The sequence below is a fragment of the Salmo trutta genome, chromosome 7, assembly GCF_901001165.1.
Source record: "Salmo trutta chromosome 7, fSalTru1.1, whole genome shotgun sequence".
NCBI classification, from domain to species: Eukaryota; Metazoa; Chordata; class Actinopteri; order Salmoniformes; family Salmonidae; genus Salmo; species Salmo trutta.
Genome location: NC_042963.1, coordinates 41,654,929 through 41,675,370, shown reverse-complemented (window position 1 = coordinate 41,675,370; position 20,442 = coordinate 41,654,929). Strand labels below are relative to the sequence as shown.

Below are 20,442 nucleotides of genomic sequence, written 5' to 3'. Positions count from 1 at the left end.
AATCGGGTACGTTTTTTATCCGGCCGTGAAAATACTGCCCCCTAGTCATAACAGGTTAACTGATCGTCTTTGGTCTGCAGCGCTTTGAGGAGAACCGTGTTATTTTGAGTAACATTCAACAAAACAGCATGCATGTTGTCAAGTTGAGCTCTCCTGTTTGTACATAACTCTTCAGATTTATCTAGTTTGGCGTGGACATCATCGTATTTAGTTTTGGCTAAATCGAGTTGTTCCTGTAGCATATGATTTTGTTCCTGTAGAAAACGATTTTGTTGAAGAGCTTGTGCTTGTTCATCGTCATACGTTTTTGCAATTACATTTAATTGTTCAGTTTTCGAACGCAGTTCCATAGCTAGCAGAATTTTTCCCTTTTCTGCATTTGTCATTGGTTTCCCGGTTCTCTCCACCTGTCCCTTTATGTCTACTGTTACCTGCTCGTGCTTCAGCTGTGCACTGCGATATTGGACAGATGCCAATCTCAGATGGCAAGACATCAGAGCTAGACTGGAGAGAACCTTTACGAGGCCTGCGCCCGATGGTTGATTTTGGAAAGCATTGTTGTCTGTTTTTCCACTAATGGCATAATTAGGGGTGTTTTCGCTGCTGAGGTCAGAGATCAATCCATTTACGGGTGGAAGTTCACTAATTAGCGGGCGAGTGGGGAACACCCCCTCTGATAACTTGCACATTATTAGAACATTTGAAAGAAAAAATGTTTTTCCTAATTTTCCAAAATTTGGTTTTGGAATGTGGGGAGCTGCAAAGACAATTTTAATCTATTTATAGACGTTAATGAACCATCAGTACTGTACAGTACTGTGGAAGTTGGACGTGAATGAATTTGCAAAAGGAAATTGAATTAATCAATGCCAATGATTAGTCCTACCTGGGTAGGCTATCTGGGTATTAAACTTGAATTACCTGAGAGGTTGCTTCATCCAGGTTAATATGCAAAGTTTAAGTTGTCTCATTTAATTGGAAGAACCTAGAAAGGTATGTTGGACAATTTAACTTATTAAATTGAATGAGACGATAATCCATCCAATTTCCATTGATTGGATATCATAAGTGTAAACCGTAGGTCAAATGTTGGGACCCTTCACCACTAGGGTACGCTCCTCCCTGGGGCTGAAGCCCCATGGGATTCACTCCCGTCAGTAATGGGTTTTACTGAGTGTGCTTTGCTAAAGCAGATTTTACTGATTCATCTATTTATGATAAATCAAACCTGTATAGGCTATCTGGGAATTAACTTTGAATTACCTGAGAGGTTGCTTCATCAAGGTTAATATGCAAAGTTTAAGTTGTCTCATTTAGTTGGAAGAACCTAGAAAGGTATGTTCGACAATTTAACTTATTAAATTGAATGAGGCAATGATACCCAAGCAATTCAGATTGCGGAGTTATCATAACAGTAATGTAGTTTAAATGTTTAGGGTACATTCACCACTATACTTTCCCTTAAGGCCGAAGCCACATGGGATTCACTCCCGTCAGTAATAGGTTTTACTGAATGTGCTTTGCTAAAGCAGATTTTACTGATTAATCTATTTACGATAAATCAAAGATGTAAAGGCTATCTGGGAAGTAACTTTCAATTAACCTGAGAGCTTTGCTTCATCTACGTTAAGTTTGGAAAAAGTTAATCATGTCTCATTGTAGAAGCCCAATCAATTTTGGATATTATTTAAAAGATCCACTTGAAAAGGTAAATCTGGCAATTTCACTTGTTAGTTAAATTGAATGAGACGTCATATCCAGTCAATTGTGGTTGTCTGGATATCTTACCGTGATCCACATTTTGATTTCCCCTAGAGATGTACTGGCAATTCTTCACCACCAGGGTATAAAATGCTGAAATTAAACAGAAGTACAAAGGTTGGGACTTCCGACGCGCTAGCGTAGGAATTTTAAACGTGGTACGGGGAGGGTAAAATGTTCCCTCTCTGTTAGCTTGCCCGTAATGCTAAGCTATTGCTACTTGGTTCAGGAGTGTCACTTCCAAGCACCAAAATAGGGTCCTCTCACAATGGAAAGGGTTGGGGTATCTAGTGACGTCTCACCTTAACCCCATTCAGCATATTCTGCTAGCGTTTATGTTGACCGGAGCGACACGGTACTTAAATACAGATACGCATGTGGTCTGTCCACTGTCTTAGTGCGGTAGGCGGATAGTTTGGCTCGGTCACCGAACAATTATCTTCTAATTTCTAACCTTACTCTAGAAGTTAATAATGACCGACAGAAATAGTACCGTTTGGCCTAACGGACTAAATCTGGAATTTATCCCTCACTGCTATCGACGTACGACTGGAGCCACTCTAAATAGCTTCTCCCAATGGAAAAACACACAATCACTTTGTTTAGATAGCCTGTTTGTACAATTCTGTTCGCACAATTGATATATAGAATTTCACAGCAAAGTCCAATTCTATCTTTGATTCCTCGCACGGGGGCTCCATATATGTCATGTCTTTGGGGTACCATTAAACTGAAGACATGTTTATCAATTAACTCCCTGTAATTATTATCACGCGATTAAACTGATTAATCGTTTAATTGTAATTAACTAGGAGATCGGGGCACCAAGGAAAATATTCAGATTACAAAGTTATAATTTTCCTAATATAACTTTCCTATATTATAACATTATATATTATATTATAGAATAGGCCGATTATCTTCTGGTTTAAATGGTGTATTTTACCTCGCGTCCAGTCTCATTCCAAACGTCGTAAATTGTTGTATCTGCATGAACCTAGCCTTTACTAAAGTCATCCATACATCAATTGTCTTAAAATCATTTATTTACTAAACTAAGTAATTCACAGAAAGAATACAAACAGTAATTATCGTCACAAAGAATTGGTAGAGTAATGTGCCCTAGTGGGCTAAACAGGCATGGCGGCCTGTTAAACAAGGGGTCATAAAGGGCAACTGAGGAGGCATACAGAGTTGATAAATATTAACAATTGATATGCTAATCCTTTGTACATGGACGCTCACTCATTCGGGAACAATTGCAATCAATATATATTTACGCTCAGTGTGTCGTCGGGATCCTTGTTGGAGAGTCGTTCTGTTGGAGAGTTCTCTCTCTCTCTCTCTCTCTCTCTCTCTCTCTCTCTCTCGGTTAGAATGGATCTTTCAAAGCGACATTCATTAATGTCGTTATAGAATGGATGTTTCGTTGGTCTACTCGTTCAATGATATAATTTACTTAGCTGCAGACTAATAATTAATATCAAAGACTTGTTCTTATTCTGTCGGTCTCGATAGTCTAAAAGTTTAACCACGTGGTATAGGTAACTTTCAGTAGAGGAATTGGGTGGTCAAACCTATTGGCCAACTCGTCATGGAGTGGAGGCCTGGTCTGAAGAAATTAAATCAGGGTGGGGTTTTATAGTGAACATAGAACAGGCTTGTCACATGACGCCTGGTCCTGTCTGTGTCCTCGGGGGCGTGCCGATGACTGAGTTAAGTTTGGTACAAAAATACAACTCCATCACATTAACATCAGTACATAGCATCTCAAAGTATTCCAAATAGCTTTATCCTTATTAATACATTTTATACCACCATTTGGATGCAAGTCCCATAGCTGAGGCTATTATATAAACAGTTTTATGGTAATATGGCTATATTGTCTCTTCTGAGTATCACAAAATTGTACCAAGCGGACCAGTTCGTAGCTGGATTCTTCACCAATCTTTTATACCTTCTCCAGAACATAAATGTCATTCGGTTCCCCAATTCTGTGAGTTGGAAGAATTTCCTGTGTCTCTCTATGGGCCATGTGGCAAGAGATTCTCCTCTAGAATTTTACAACTCCTTCACACAGGGCCTGGGTGGGGGGAGGTAGGTTGGGGGATGGTGCAAGGGGGAGGGGGTCAACTGTCCTCCCTGTACTCAAAGAGGGCAACGTCATGACACTACTTTGAAGAATCTCAAAGATAAGATATATTTTGATTTGTTTAGCACTTTTCTGGTTACTATATGATTCCATATGTGTTATTTCATCGTTTTGATGTCTTCACTATTACTCTACAATGTAGAAAATAGTAAAAATAAAGAAAAAGCCTTGAATGAGTTGGTGTGTCCAAACTTTTGACTGGTACTGTACATGCGTGTGTGTTTGTCAGAGTGTGGCATTCTCCCACAGCTAGTACCATTCCACCAAATAACATCTGTCTTCAGACATAAGACTAAAAGGAGTAACATAGGACATAGAGAGGTCCTTTAATGACAGTGCAGAGAGAGTATCTATGATAATCCTATTTCTCACAGACACAGTATTGTTCAACGGAACACCCATCGTCATTCCAATCCCCTGGGTTTGTTGAACGTTGTACAAACTCCCCACAGTCCTGCTCTGTTTCTTTCCAGCTGTTAGGCTGTCCATCCCCCCAATACCTGAAGTAGAAACAACACATAGAATCAAACTGTCAACTCTATCAGAGCCTACTACTCCAGTCAGTGATTTCTAATAGACACAGCACTCTTCAAATGTCTTACGTGGTAGTCAGTGGTGTACCGTCCACCCATTTCCAGGTTCCCTCAGCAAATGTGTCAGTCAGACCAATCCAGATTTGTTTATTTGTTCCGTTTAACCCATTGATAAATATCTGCGGCACAGAAAAAAAACATTGCTTATACATATCCTCTATCTCCCACCTGTCTCTCTGTCTTTATCTCTCTCACCTGTTCCTCTCTGTTGTTTATGATCACAAGGTGTGCTTCTCTCCTTAGACAGTCCATTCTGCTCTCCTCCCAGGTTTTATTCACAGTTGAGAGGAAGTAACAGCTGGTTTCGAACTTCATCCATCCTTCGTGACAAGGTCTCCCCAGAAGTTTTCCTTACTTTATTTACAAACATTGATTGATACCACTCTCATTGAATGAAGTAGCAAGAAAAAAACATGACACAGAAAGGACTTCTAATGAAGTCAAATGTCATTTTACTCACCTTTGAGCTTCTTGTTCAGTCTGATTGTCTCCCTCTGTAGCTGTTCTCTATCTTTAGTCAGGGTGCTATAACTGGTCTGTAGCTGGTCTCTCTCTTTAGTCAGGATGCTATAATTGCTGTAGCTGGTCTCTCTCTTTAGTCATGTTGTTGTAGCTGGTCTGTAGCTGGTCTCTCTCTTTAGTCAGGGTGCTATAACTGGTCTGTAGCTGGTCTCTCTGTTTAGTCAGGGTGCTATAATTGATCTGTAGCTGGTCTTTCTCTTTAGTCATGTTGTTGTAGCTAGTCTGTAGCTGGTCTCTCTCTGGAGAATAATGCTGACCAGTGACTAGGGGAACAGTGAAACATTGAAAACATTTATCAATAATTATGTCACTGAAGATGATCAATGTTTTAGTGAAAACATACTAAACTTACAGTGTACACACAGGCCTATGATCCCAGCCAGTAGGAGAACACACAGCAGCCCCAGACACAATGCAGCAACTTTGTATGGTCTCTTCCACCACTGAAAATGTACTACATCACAAGATATTATCATACAATCTTTGCAATTACATACATTGTTCATTTTATTTTTAGATCATGGAATTCATGGTTGAATAAAGAGAAAACAATACCTTAAAAACATCCATAAATGTATACATTTTTTGTGCAATTTATGTCTATACATTTAGTTTTCCCCCAATTATTTTAGACTGTCTGGCATTAATGTGCAAGCCTAACCTTTATGGCCTAACTGTACTCACGCCAAATTGCCTACATGCCTATCACCAAATGCTTTTGGGAACGGGCAGAAAAAGTTAAAGCTGCAATATGTAACTTTTTGGGCAACCCAACCAAATTCGCATTGAAATGTGAGTTACAGACCTGTCAATCTCGTTGAAAGCAAGGGAGGAGAGAGGTTAAAGAAGGATTTTAAGCCTTGAGACAATTGAGACATGGATTGTGTGTGTGTGCCATTCAGAGGGCGAATGCGCAAGACAAAATATTTCAGTGCCTTTGAACGGGGTATGGTAGTAGGTGCCAGGCGCATCGGTTTGTGTCAAGAACTGCAACCTGTTGGCTTTTTCGCACTCAACAGTTTTCTGTGTGTATCAAGAATGGTCCACCACCCAAAGGACATCCAAGCAACTTGACACAACTGTGGGAAGCATTGGAGTTAAGCATCCCTGTGGAACGCTTTCGACACCTTGTAGAGTGCATGCCTCAACGAATTGAGACTGTTCTGATGGCAAAAGGAAGGTGTTCCTAATGTTTGGTATACTCCATGTGTAACTGCGCGTTTGCATTCTCTCAAGATGCTGACAGAAATACGTTATATTTCTCCACTCCTCTTCCGGAGTCAAAATGTAGCCTACATCATAACTTGTCTTTCTCCCCTTCATCTACACTGATTGAAGTGGATTTAACAAGTGACATCAATAAGAGATCATAGCTTTCACCTAGATTCACCTGGTCAATCAATGTTATGGAAATAATGTTTTATATACACAGTGTATACTAATGACTGGAGCGGAATCAGTGGAATGGTATCAAATACATCAAACACATAGTTTCCAGGTGTTTGATGTCATTCCATTTGCTTCGTTCCGGCCATTATTATGAGCCGTCCTCCCTTCAGCAGCCTCCAATGCTGTAGAGGTGCTATCATTATTGCCATAGTATTTCAATTACATAAAATATGCATCCAAGCCAAACTGAAATCTTATTAGAAACATATTGGGTCATTTTCACAGTTTTTTATTTCCTTACAAACAGTCAAACTGATGCCATTTGGAACTTTTGCACAGAAAATCTTTCACTTCTTTTTGATTATTGCATTTTCTCCCCGGTCCCTAAACGTTTGACAGAGAGAACTTGACCAATCTCAACAAGATTGAAGCATTAATTCTATAGATGTATGACATTACTCTGGTGAGCAAGGGTTTATTTAGTCTTCTAGAACAGGATTTCTCAAACTCAGTCCTGGGGCCCCCCTGGGTGCACCTTTTGGTGTTTGCCCTAGCACTATACAGCTGATTGAAATAACCAACTCACCATCAAGCTTTGATTATTTGAATCAGCTGTGTAGTGCTAGGGCAAAAACCAAAACGTGCACCCAACGGGGCCACAGGACCAAGTTTGGGAAGCCCTGTTCTAGGGCAACACAGTATAATGACAGAAGAGAAGCTGCATGCATCTAATTATAGACAAGTTGACTAACAATTAGCCTACCAAAATGTCTGGAAATTAAAAGCAGAAACATATCTAAATCATGTAAAAAAATCTTTCTGCTGTCTCTGACTATAGCCTATGATGCATTTTTTATATTAGTGGGTTAGGGTCGGGTGCGGTCCTCCAGATTTTCACTTTATCACATATAGTCAGGTGGTTGCAGATGGATTATTAACAAATGCTGACCCGCACCACTAGTGTGTGTGTGTTGGTACCTGAATATTTAACGCCATCTCTTGTTCTGGTCATGCTATACGTGTCGTCATCAATATCCAATATCTTCATTGTGCTGGAATCATTGTCTTCTACCTGTGTTTGTAAAGATTTCCTCAGGTATCTGTACACATATGCTCAGATACTGTGTCTGTACCTTGCAGTACTTTAGGTCTACATTCAGAAAATCTGATGGCCTTACATGTACAGTATCTATTGGCAAAGTTTGTCTATCAAAAACACTTTAACCAAAAACACTGAAGCTAAAAAAGTCAAATATACTAGCATGCCAAATAAGCACACAGAAACAGACAGATTCTCAGACCCTCAGTGACACATTAGCCCACAAAATAATCAGACAATGAATACAAAATAACAAATGCAATGGAAATAATTCTTACCATGGTCTTGACATTTGAAAATTGATAAATCCAAATATATTGCACTTGTGTGGATTTAAGTAATATGATGAACCTACTGTACTGAAATGTATTGATCGAGCACCAAATGCAAGATCCTGGTCACCAAACGTGTTTTACATCATCATAACGTTATTTGGTCAAACAATTCTGAAGTAATAATATACCATTGGATGGTGGGTTGAGATTTAAGTAACTTGTGTTTGATTTGGGCGTACCCATCAAATGTGATGAGTAGTAAGAAACGATCCATCTGTCTGAAGCCTTGTGGTTAGCTAGAAGTCAAGATAATGTGATTTCCCAGGAAAGGTGCTGCATAGGATTTAAGAGAGGTCATAGTTCTTTAGAAGCCAAGGGGCAGTTCATGGTCGAACGAAAATTTTACAGAACAACATCCTTTAGCTGATATATTTTCTACTGTACTGGCGCTGTACTGGTCAATGGCACTTCTCCTCCTCTCTCACTCATACTTTACTATTTAATTGTTTCACTTCCCTCTCTCTTTCTTGTTCTTTCTCTCTTCGTTCTGCATTATTATGCAGACGCAGATATTGTGAAATCAAAAGGAAATGCTCCATAAGCAGACTCAAGTCACTCTCCTGAAATCCCTCTCAGAATTGTTCCTTGCTATAAGTTATTTTCATCTTTAATTTATTTTAATAAAGATTTGATACTTGAGGTTAATATAACCTGGTGTTTAGAGGGATAAGAAACATCTCTGGTTTAACATTTTACTGCAGTGGGCCGAATCAGGGTCAATCAGAGGGATTCTTGGTAGTCTTAAACAAATCTACTTTGAAACAAAAGTGTACATCTCACACACATGGTTATAGGCTTAAAACAATAAGACACCTGCACCATGTCAGATATAGAGTTGAAATGTATTCAGTTTGTAGTTTGCATCTCAATATTACACTTTATCTACATCACAGAAGATTGAAATATAACAAAACTGTTTGACATAGAAACACCAGCTACAGACAAATTATAGCACCCCGACTAAAGAGAGAGACCAGCTACAGACCAATTCTAAAGACAGAGACCAGCTACAGACCAATTATAGCACCCAGACTAAAGACAGAGACCAGTTCAATACTAATTATAGGACCCTGACTAAAGAGAGAGACCAGCTACAGACCAGTCATAACACTCTGACCAAAGACCAGCTACAGACAAATTATAGCACTCCGACTAAAGAGAGAGACCAGCTACAAACCAGTTATAAAACCCAGACTAAAGACAGAGACCAGCTACAAAGAGAAACAGAAAGGCTGAAAATGAAGAGCAATGAAGTCAAATGACTAACTACTTCATTAGAAGTGCTATATCTGCGTCATGTTTTTTCTAGAAGAAGTTTTAATCCAGCTGTTACTTCCTGAACTCTATTGCGGCTTAAACCTGGGAGAAGTGCAGACAGGACTGTCTAGGGAGAGAAGCACACCTTGTGATCATAAACAACAGAAGGAGAGAGCAAGCGAGAGAGAGAGAGTATTTTCCTAGTCAAGTCTCCCAAGTACCAGTTGGGTCAGAAATACAGCCAAAATAACATATTTATTAAAGTGTTATACTTTATATATAGAGTAAACAAACCAATAATTTGGACTGGTCTCTGACTGACTCAGTTGATGAGGGAACCTGGAAATGGGTGTTTGGCACACCACTGACCACCAAGTAAGACATTTGAAGAGTTCTGTGTCTATTAGAAATCACTGACTGGAGTAGTAGGCTCTGATAGAGTTGACAGTTTGATTCTATGTGTTGTTTCTACTTCAGGTATTGGGGGGATGGACAGCCTAACAGCTGGAAAGAAACAGAGCAGGACTGTGGGGAGTTTGTACAACGTTCAACAGACCCAGGGGATTGGAATGACGAAAGATGCTCCCTTGAAAAAATATACACTGAACTAGATGTGGAAGAATGGCGCACGCACACACACACACACACACACACACACACACACACACACACACACACACACACACACACACACACACACACACACACACACACACACACACAAAGTGTGTACACATTTTACACAATGTATATCTTCAATAGCAGCGATCAATAAATCACTGTTGAGTTTTAATTATACATTCATTTAAGTGACTGTATAAAATAATGTTTTATGTTTATACGGTATGTCTGCTCCTTTTGCTTACTGTACATCATGAAGAATTTGTACTTTCTGGAACAAAGAAGGGAAGTGCTGCCTCGTACACAATAATTGATCTTGGTAGATAAAAGGTTCTCTTTGGTAAAGGAGTAAATTGGTCATCAGATCTCCCCTTTCCTTCAGACTAGCCTTTCGTTTTCAACAGCAGGGATTTGTAATAACCTTGCTGTCTGTCTCTCCGACATTTCCAACATTGTTTCAATATTGAAATTCGATCTATAGCTGTCCTATGATAGTGAACGTGTCGGAGTCGGGACGAGAGACAGGTTGGCAGCTTTTCTCAGCCAGTTGAAGTCATGAATCAGCATAATTTTTATGGATATATACAAAGAAATGTCAGTAGAAAAACACAAAATGCAGCTAGTTTGCTGTCATTCCAGCTTCAGTTTGAAGTGATTGTGTTAGCTATCTATTCTGAACAGTGGCCTGGTGAGAGAGTAAATGTTCTATGCCAGGTGAAATTGCACATCATTAGCTCATTGTTCTGGATGTATCCCCAAAAAATCACTAGAAAACTGCTTAAACAAACGCAAATGCAGCTACTTTGCTGTTATTATGGCTGTACTGTTTGACGTGACTGTGTTAGCCAAAGTTGGCTAGCTAGCGAGCAAGGGATAAGAACATTGCCCACCATCATGGCAATGGAACATTTAGAACGAACAACTGGGTCGCGTCCATAGATTTAGAACAAAACAAATGGGTCACGTCTCTGGCAACTGAACCAATAGAACGAATGACTAGCAGGTTTGGGTAGCAACGCTACCTCTGTGTCAGAACTATAAGGATGAAATAGTATGAATACGTTCATCAAAATAACGTTGTTAATGAAAATATGTCAATCATTAGTTGAATATGTTGGTAACCCGTTGCATAAAAGTGATAATGCCCACGAAGCCTAACAACACCCGTGCCAATAAATCCTCCAAACAACGGTTTCTCTGGCATTATCACTTAAATAACCACCACCTTCACTAAATGTCTTAGTATGCAATGCACTAGACTTGTCTCTCAATGTGCTTCTGATAGGAATGAACAAATTGGGAAGTTGTTACAGTATTCATTGGCTGATCCAGGTTGTTATTATGCACATTAATGTTACTCCTTCTTCTGATTTTCTTGTATGTTGTAGCCCTTTCCTGCAGTCAATGACCAAAAGCGCCCTCTTTGGCCTCATGGGTAGAATGTTATTTATATTTTTCATCATTTCATAATTAATAAAGATTATTTGTTTAATCCTGACAGAAATCCGATGTTTCTATGTCAAACAGTTTTGTTATATTGCAATTTTTTGTGATGTATGTAAAATGAAATATTAGAGTGCAAACTCCAAAATGTAATACATTTCAACTCAATATCTGACATGGTACAGGTGTCTTCTTTTTTTAAGCCCATAACCATGTGTGTGAGGTGTATACTTTTGTTTCAAAGTAGATTTGTTTAAGACTACCAAGAATCACTCTGGTTGACCCTGATTTAGCCCACTGCAATAAATTAAGTGTTTTAATGGTAATGTCATTTTATGTCTAAAATTGGATTTAATCAATTCATCCAACCATTGACATTTTCTTTGTCATTGTACTCTCTCTGTGCTCCAGATGTGCTACTAAAGACTGGTGGACAGTAAGGTTTCTCATTTCCCTCCATTCTAAGAAAAACACTTGTGCTAGTGGGTTTGGTTGAGCTCAAGTTATTGCATCATCTCCTGCTGCTCCCCTTTCAGAGCACTCTCATACTGTGGTACTGTTGATGAATCCTGTTCTGTTGTTGATTCCATAAAGCCTCAGCCCCGACACATGTGAGGTGTCCGTCTTGCTTTGTCTAACTATCCTCAGATCTTACATATTCAAGGAAGTACAGGGACGTTGCTCTGGGATTGTGGGGTAATAACAGGTTTTAAGGACTACTTCTGGGGGTTAAACAAGTACTGTCTGGAAAGATATTTAAAAGTGGAAGAAACGTGAGTGTGGTAAAAAAAAGTGGAACTTACAGCAACTGAAGTTGCCTGTGGAGAGTAACATTGTTTAAACTCCAAAGGTAGCATCTACTGTACAGGCCCTTTTTGAAGGGATACACATGTAATACGCTTTGACTGGCACATAAAATATAATGAGGGTGATGGACAGACATACATGGCTAACCAACCAGATCAGTGGAGGCTGCTGAGGGGAGGACGGCTCATAATAATGTCTGGAAGGGAGCAAATGGAATGACATCAAACACCTGGAAACCATGTCTTTGATGTACTGGATACCATTCCACTCATTCCTCTCCAGCCATTACCACGAGCCCGTTCTCCCCAATTACACTACAGCAACCCAATGAAGCCCACCTGAATATGTATATTCATTCATCCATACCAATGGAAAGGGAGAAAGACAAACAACAGCTGGAAACAGAAGACAGATCATCATTCTGTAGGTGATGCATGAGGTAACGTGGGATTATCGCATATGAATGCATTATCTCTGGCAAAAGGAACATTGTTGTTGCACCATCAGCAGTTCTTTGTTCTGTAATGTTATTCCCTCTCTGTACTTCATTTCCTCTACCTTGTATTGTTGATCATATTCTGCTTCCCTGTTGTGACATCAAACCTCCCTTCTGCTGTCCAATCTGTGCAGCGGTCTAGTTCCCTATTGGGCAGCCTCACAGCCATAAGGGAAAACATGAGATCATTAGCTTTATATCATTGCTCAAAATACTCCTCCTGTCACACGGCTTGCACTGCAGCAAAATAGATGTCTTTAAAATAAATCATGTTGTCACTTCAGGCTTGATAGGGGGACAGGCTGCTGATGGCTAGATGGAGATGGATATTGACGATGTACTCATTATAGGTCTAGAATCAGTGCCATGGTTATTCATATCATTTGTTTCCCTCCCCGTTAGTCTGAAGAGAGTTTTACTACAGCAGCAGCAGTCTTGTTAATAATGAGGTGGTTGGGAGGGTGGATGTCTCCCACACTGACATGGGTGGTACTGTTTCAGAACATGTACAGGCTTCAACATTGCTGAAGGGTAGTAGCGTCTTGGGACTCTTGAGCTGTCTGGTTATATAAAATTAAGGGAACCATCATTGATGATGACTTCGGCTCTCGCCAAGCGTAATGATCCAATGAGAGAGAGACAATACAATTTTAAAAAGCAATTAAATGCTGAGTGGGAAAGTAAGTGGAAAGCTTCCTGTATAATCAGGGAATTCCAATGTTATCTTAAGACTGAACTTGACTAAGTCAGAGGTTCGTTAAACAGAGGGGCATGGACTCCCATTATGTTAACACACTTCCTGTTCTACAGTGAGATGACCAGTAGTCTAACCTCACTCTTCTTAGTCCATCATGTGCTGTGTGTCAATGCCCTCAGTGCCTTCGCCTTTTAACTGTGACAGACTACAAGACACTGGATACATTGTGTATTTTTCACGTGTCTAAGGGGAGCAGGCCTGTCTTGAACTCTGGCTATGAGGGTAACAGGTCTCCTTTTTTTTTTACAAGCATAAGGGTTGTTCTGAGATTAATTCTCAATATTCCCGGGATAGAATTTGTGGAAGCCGGATTGAATGAGTCATGGATAAATAACTTTAATATTTCCGCTCCTGCACCCACGCTGCAGCATCTGCCTCCGCTATCTCTTTGGGGAACTAAGGTTTTTTAGCTTGTCTCAGTTCTCGTGGCCATTCAGGTATGTGCACTTGTGATGTAAAGTGGGAACGAATTCTCAGTTTGGCAATATCCACTAGTCACTTCCTATTATGGGACCGGGGCCAATGTTTTTAATGCCCATGAAGCTCAAAGCATCAGTCTTTTCCGCTCTGGTAGCTGTACACATTTGCAACTCAACAGAAGAGGTCAAGGTTACTTCAGGACAAGATGGAGCACTTGGTTTATTCACACAGCACAGAGAGGGACTAGAAAAGACAAGGAACAATGCAAATAACTGCCAGAAAGGACAAGCAAGTATTTATTTAGAAACTATTTATATAAATGCATTACCAACTAGGCATTTATATTATGAATTAATAATTATCAGCATGTACTGCTGACAATGAATATCATCTGACTGAATGGATCCTTAGTAGAATTAGCTTGCAAAAGCTACTGCTTTTTAGAAGTAAAACAAGAAATCCTATGGTTATATCTGTCTGGACTGATGCAGCCAATACCGCACATCTATTCTATACAGACATAGACGTTCCGGGAGGAATGTTGCAGATTTCTCAAAATGCCTTTTTCTCTTTCTCAAGCAAGGAAAGGGAATCACTGCAAGTCATCGAGTGTCAGGTTGGTGTGCGCTTTGTGCAAACGTACAGATAATTCTGCCAGTCCCCACGCGTCCTGCCAGACACACACCCCTGTCCCTTTCAGCATACACTCAAGCACAGGAGCACTCCAGTCCCCACGCGTCCTGCCGGACACACGCCCCTGTCCCTTTCAGCATACACTCAAGCACAGGAGCACTCCAGTCCCCACGCGTCCTGCCAGACACACGCCCCTGTCCCTTTCAGCATACACTCAAGCACAGGAGCACTCCAGTCCCCACGCGTCCTGCCAGACACACGCCCCTGTCCCTTTCAGCATACACTCAAGCACAGGAGCACTCCAGTCCCCACGCGTCCTGCCAGACACACGCCCCTGTCCCTTTCAGCATACACTCAAGCACAGGAGCACTCCAGTCCCCACGCGTCCTGCCAGACACACACCCCTGTCCCTTTCAGCATACACTCAAGCACAGGAGCACTCCAGTCCCCACGCGTCCTGCCGGACACACGCCCCTGTCCCTTTCAGCATACACTCAAGCACAGGAGCACTCCAGTCCCCACGCGTCCTGCCGGACACACGCCCCTGTCCCTTTCAGCATACACTCAAGCACAGGAGCACTCCAGTCCCCACGCGTCCTGCCGGACACACGCCCCTGTCCCTTTCAGCATACACTCAAGCACAGGAGCACTCCAGTCCCCACGCGTCCTGCCAGACACACGCCCCTGTCCCTTTCAGCATACACTCAAGCACAGGAGCACTCCAGTCCCCACGCGTCCTGCCAGACACACGCCCCTGTCCCTTTCAGCATACACTCAAGCACAGGAGCACTCCAGTCCCCACGCGTCCTGCCAGACACACGCCCCTGTCCCTTTCAGCATACACTCAAGCACAGGAGCACTCCTACTAATTTACATAACGAAATTACACCAGAGCAGAGTTTCTCCACGGTTGAATCAACGTCTCGTAGTGTTTCCTCTAGGATTCTTTTCAGAAGAGGTGGCAACGGTAGTGGTGGGGGTCCTTTTTGAGAAGAATTTCTACTCCAAAATGTATGAAAATGAACTTTGGTTGACACCATATGAAATATAAATGATGCACGCCACTGCACTGTAGGGAGATGATGAAGAGCAAGCAGTGGCTCATTCACTCCACTGTTCACTCTGTTTGCTACAAATAGTTGTAACTTGTCACTCGGATCTTAAAGGGATAGTGCGATATTTTGGCAATTAATGCCTTCGCCTACGTACCCAGAGTGAGATGAACTTTTATTTTTAGTATTTTTATTTAACCTTTATTTAACTAGGCAAGTCAGTTAAGAACAAATTCTTATTTACAATGACAGCCTACTGAGGAACAGTAGGTTAACTGCCTTGTTCAGGGGCAGAACGACAGATTTTTACTTTGTCAGCTTATGGATACATTTTTTATGTCTCTGTGTGCAGTTTGAAGGAAGTTGAAGGTAGTTTCGCAAGCCATTGCTAACTAGCATTAGCACAATGCCTGGAAGCCTGGAATGATTTCCAGTCATTGCGCTAATGCTATTGTGCTAACAATAGTTTGCAACTTCCTTCAAACTACACGCTAAGTCATAAGAATGGTATTCATGAGTTCATCTGACTCTGGGTAAGAAGAAAAAACGCTAAATTAACTAAATCTCACACTATCCTCATATCCTCCTGTAACTGCTCATATCCTCCTGAAACTCCCTCTGTAGCCACCTCAGGGGAAGTTCTTCTTAGGTAAGTATAGTGGACGTCAGCCTGCTTGCTTAGCCATACCTCTTCCTCCTGCTCTAGCTCACACAGAGACTAGAACTCGGGAACTCGCAAACACACGTGACCGCCTTCCTAAAACGTTCTTATTAACCAGTCGCACCACACTAAAGCTAGCTATTCTGCCACAATAGTGGAGACATTTCAGGTTGTTACACAATAAGTGTTTTACTGGTTCACTATAGCCCACCATATCCTGCCTCACCCCATACGGCATAGCGCCATTAGCCCCAATTGGCATTGTTTATGCTGGCGAATGCACTCTGGTGATTGGCTGTGGCTGAGCTTGGCACCTCCTCAGAAGTACAAACTCTGGCAGTGACTCTCAGCACAGGACCAAATCCAACATGGCCGCCACAACATGCCTCCACAACCAGCTCACATGGCTGAGATTGGTTTTTAATGGACACTGAGAAGAGGGGAATGAGAAGGAGGAATAATGAAGAGGGTAAAGCAGAATGAAAGTGTAGGGAGGAAGATAGAGCTTGAGAGACAGAGAGAACATTTGGATGCACACAGGATATAGGTGGTTAGAGGAAGGTTGATAACCTCCGTAAAATAAAACCCCCACACCCCAAACCCATGCAAATAGGGGAATGTCTGAGCACCTGCATTGTTTCAACACCCTTGAAGTGGTTTAACGATCTAATTAAAAATCAACTCGAATGTCTTTCTCAGGTAGAATATTTCCACGCCATGGAAATGGGAGTCCTGTGTGATAGGAGTGGGGATTACAGTAATGAAATTACACTATCCAGCTCCAACCTGGCAGTCTGTGCAGACGATGAATCCCAATGCGGTGTGTGTGTGTTAATGCCTGAGCAGCACTGGGCCTGATGTGTAGCATGTGGTAATAATCCTAAACTCTTCTGATGAGAATCCCAGCTGATCTGTGCTATTGCATCCGGCAGAGGAGCCACGAGGAGAGCCGAGTCATCCTCCTCATCCTCTTCACCCACTGCTCTTCCCTCTCCTACCCCTGTTACCCTCATCCTCCCTTTATTTGATAGAGGGAAGGTAGAGAATGTGGACAGACCAGGGTCCGAGGCTTCTTCCCAGGAATGTTGTTTTGTGGTGATGTCATTATATCAGAGTGACTTGAGGGTTCAGCTATGCTAACAGCGAAGAGGTGTTATGTGAGGCCTACTGGAGTCAGGCATTCCAGGACAAAAGGCAACATGTTTACAAATTATTGACGGATGATTTGAGTGAGTTAACATGTACAAAGGTAGCCTAAGTCTGAAAGGGTAGGAGTGATGAATTGTTATGAATTGTATTCATATTCAATCATCATCATTAAGAAACAGTAATACAAGAGAGCATTCTGTTTACTGTAGGTATCTGTGCACACCTTGTCTACAATACATGTGGAGACTACATGTATTTCAGCAATATTCTCTGGCATATAAATGCAATAAGCATCATATATTATGGATGCATAGAGTAACTAGCTCTCACAGTCTCACGTCAGAAATAGACATTCATCCGTGTTCCACAAACGTCAAATTTCTATGTTCTTCCAAACGTCACTTTTTTAAGGTTATAGTTCAGTTCAGGCATTAGCTCCAACACACACACACACACACACACACACACACACACACACACACACACACACACACTGAGAGGTGTGGGTTGTGGTTTAGAGTTTGGTTAATGTAGCCTATTGGGGAACTGGTCTTTCCCATCAAGACTCCAGTGCTTCCCTCCCTCTGTCTTCTCATTGCACGTTGAAAGCCACATCTCAGGTAGGAGGCTCACTGTTGGGGGATAGACTGAAGCTATGTGTTGGTTGTGATATCAGACTGAATTAACATGGATAGGACATAAGACCCATGAGCCCATAATACCGTAGCGTTTAACTCTGTACCACAGGGATCGGAAGTTCCTAGAAGCTGCTACACAATGAACTGTAAAGAATATGGGGGAGAGGGACTTAGTGATTCCAGCAGTAAAGTCTATAGAAACCGCATGGCCATGAAAGACAGCAGAGGATTCCAGCAGGCAGTTACTTTGGAGTGAGGACACATTTTTTACATTTAACCTTTATATATCTAGGCAAGTAAGTTAAGAACAAATTCTTATTTACAATGACGGACAAGGAACAGTGGGTTAACTGCCTTGTTCAGGGGCAGAATGACAGATTTTTACCTTGTCAGCTCGGGGATTTGATCGAGCAGCTTTTCGGTTACTGGCCCAACGCTCTAACCGCTAGGCTACCTGCCGCCCCAAGGAGTGGAGGGGAGCGGAGTGAACTCACCACATTGCTGTCAGTAGAACTGCACTATGAGGTGACACACTGATCAAAGGGCATTGACTGTTATTGGGTCTCTGAGTCAGTTCTTTTATTTACACAAGGTCATGATGACGTACAGTATTGCTGGGAAATATGGTGCATTGGGCCATTGCACATAATGGGAGTGGGGAGGAGGGGCTGTTGCCCTGAAATAACTGGACTCCACCATTGGATGAGATGGTCAGGAGTCAGGACAGGGGATAACTGGACTCAGGAGTCAGGACAGGGGATAACTGGACTCAGGAGTCAGGACAGGGGAGTGTTAACATCCTGACAACCTATCAGGTTCAGTGCTTATGTTGGGATGTTTCTTTATGACATAACCCAAACATACAGCAGCCACTGTAGAATACATACACAGCAAATTACAGTGTGGATCGATGTCTCCTCTTTTTGATGGAAATGCTAGAGAATGCCTTTGAGGTCATTCTGACTTTACTCAGATGCAAACTGACACATGAAATTGACTTTCTGCATCTATTTAACCTTTTGCATGAACATTTGGCTTTTTAGAAAGTCCTTCAATGCAAAAGGACCAAATTGGATCTGTCAAATGTGAGTTAATCGTGCATTATCTAAAACAAGCTGAAGACAAGACCACTTCAGTCCTGAAAAGGCAGCGAGGAGTTTTATCATCACGAAAAGCAAGAAACAAAGCAAAGACTGGAAGTTGAAAATAAATACCACAACCTCTCCATATTCTCCTTCACATGTAATGTTATTGTATTTAATGTTTTCTGTATGCACCACTTCAGTTTTATTACACTAGGTCCATAACAGACTGATTGGCTTTCAGCTGATTTAATGTGATGGGTATCGATGGCCTGTTGTTCAGAGAAGACTCCCCAAGTCCTATTTACGAACTTTGGCATTGTTGTGATCAATTATGGTAACATACTGAAATGCCACTCAAATTCCCAGTGAATGCCTGGCTTCTCACAGTCAGATGGACAGTTTAATAGACATACCCCCCCATGACTGTTGAACTTTTCATCCAAGGAGACAAAGTCGATATCCTCTCAATTATCATTGAGGGAGGGTAGTATTCAACATCATGAGAGGTTTCTGTGTGCTGTTTCTGTGTGCTGCTGAGACAGTACACGTGGTCACATCCACCCACTTCTCCAACACACATGGCCAACGGCCTTACTCTATACCACTGCTCTACCACTAAGCTTTCATGTCCTCTTGAAATATAAGGCACTATAAACACTTGCAGGGGTAGCCATGTCATTAAAAGACACAGAGGAGGATCCAAAGAGTCCATTTAATGTTTATTATCAGCAACATTATAAAGGAGTCTGCTTATCTGCGACCCAGCTTCCTTCCCTTACAGAGACTACAGTATGGCAGCAAGTCAAGTAGATAAAAGGGCAGAAAGTGCTCAGTTCAAAACCCGGCATGAAATTACAGGAAATCCTCAGATAGCTCAGCACTGTATCAAAAAAGAATGGCCTCCGTGAGCTAAACACGTCCTAACATACAGGAATGTTTTTTGTCCTCTGTGCTCTGTGCTGTGTAATATCTCAAACTGTTTATAACACGGTCTAGGGTTACATACTGTAGGCTCTGTGGTTTCCAGACAGTCCTGGTGATCAGAGATATCCCTCTGGTTATAATAGGCCTTCATCTCGACAGCACTTCAAAACTGGTGGCACAGCGGACAAAGGGTGGAGAGAGAAATGGAGGATTCAGGGTAAATATTTGGATTGGTATTTTAACCATCGTCCACATCATGATCTCTCTTGTTTTTTTTATTTTTTATTTTTATTTCACCTTTATTTAACCAGGTAGGCCAGTTGAGAACAAGTTCTCATTTACAACTGCGACCTGGCCAAGATAAAGCAAAGCAGTGCGACAAAAACAACACGGAGTTACACATGGAATAAACAAACATACAGTCAATAACACAATAGAAAAATCTATATACAGTGTGTGCAAATGTAGTGAGACTAGGGAGGTAAGGCAATAAATAGGCCATAGTGGTGAAATAATTACAATTTAGCAATTAAACACTCGAGTGATAGATGTGCAGAAGATGAATGTGCAAGTAGAGACACTGAGGTACAAAGGAGCAAAAAATAAATAACAATATGGGGATGAGGTAGTTGGGTGGGCTATTTACAG

At 41.5% G+C, this 20,442-nt stretch overlaps 1 pseudogene; it reads right to left on the bottom strand.

Annotated features, from left to right (window-relative positions):
- Positions 1-4,215: 4,215 nt before the first annotated feature.
- LOC115197414 (CD209 antigen-like) lies at positions 4,216-18,207 on the bottom strand (annotated as a pseudogene).
- Between the last annotated feature and the right edge of the window lie 2,235 nt (positions 18,208-20,442).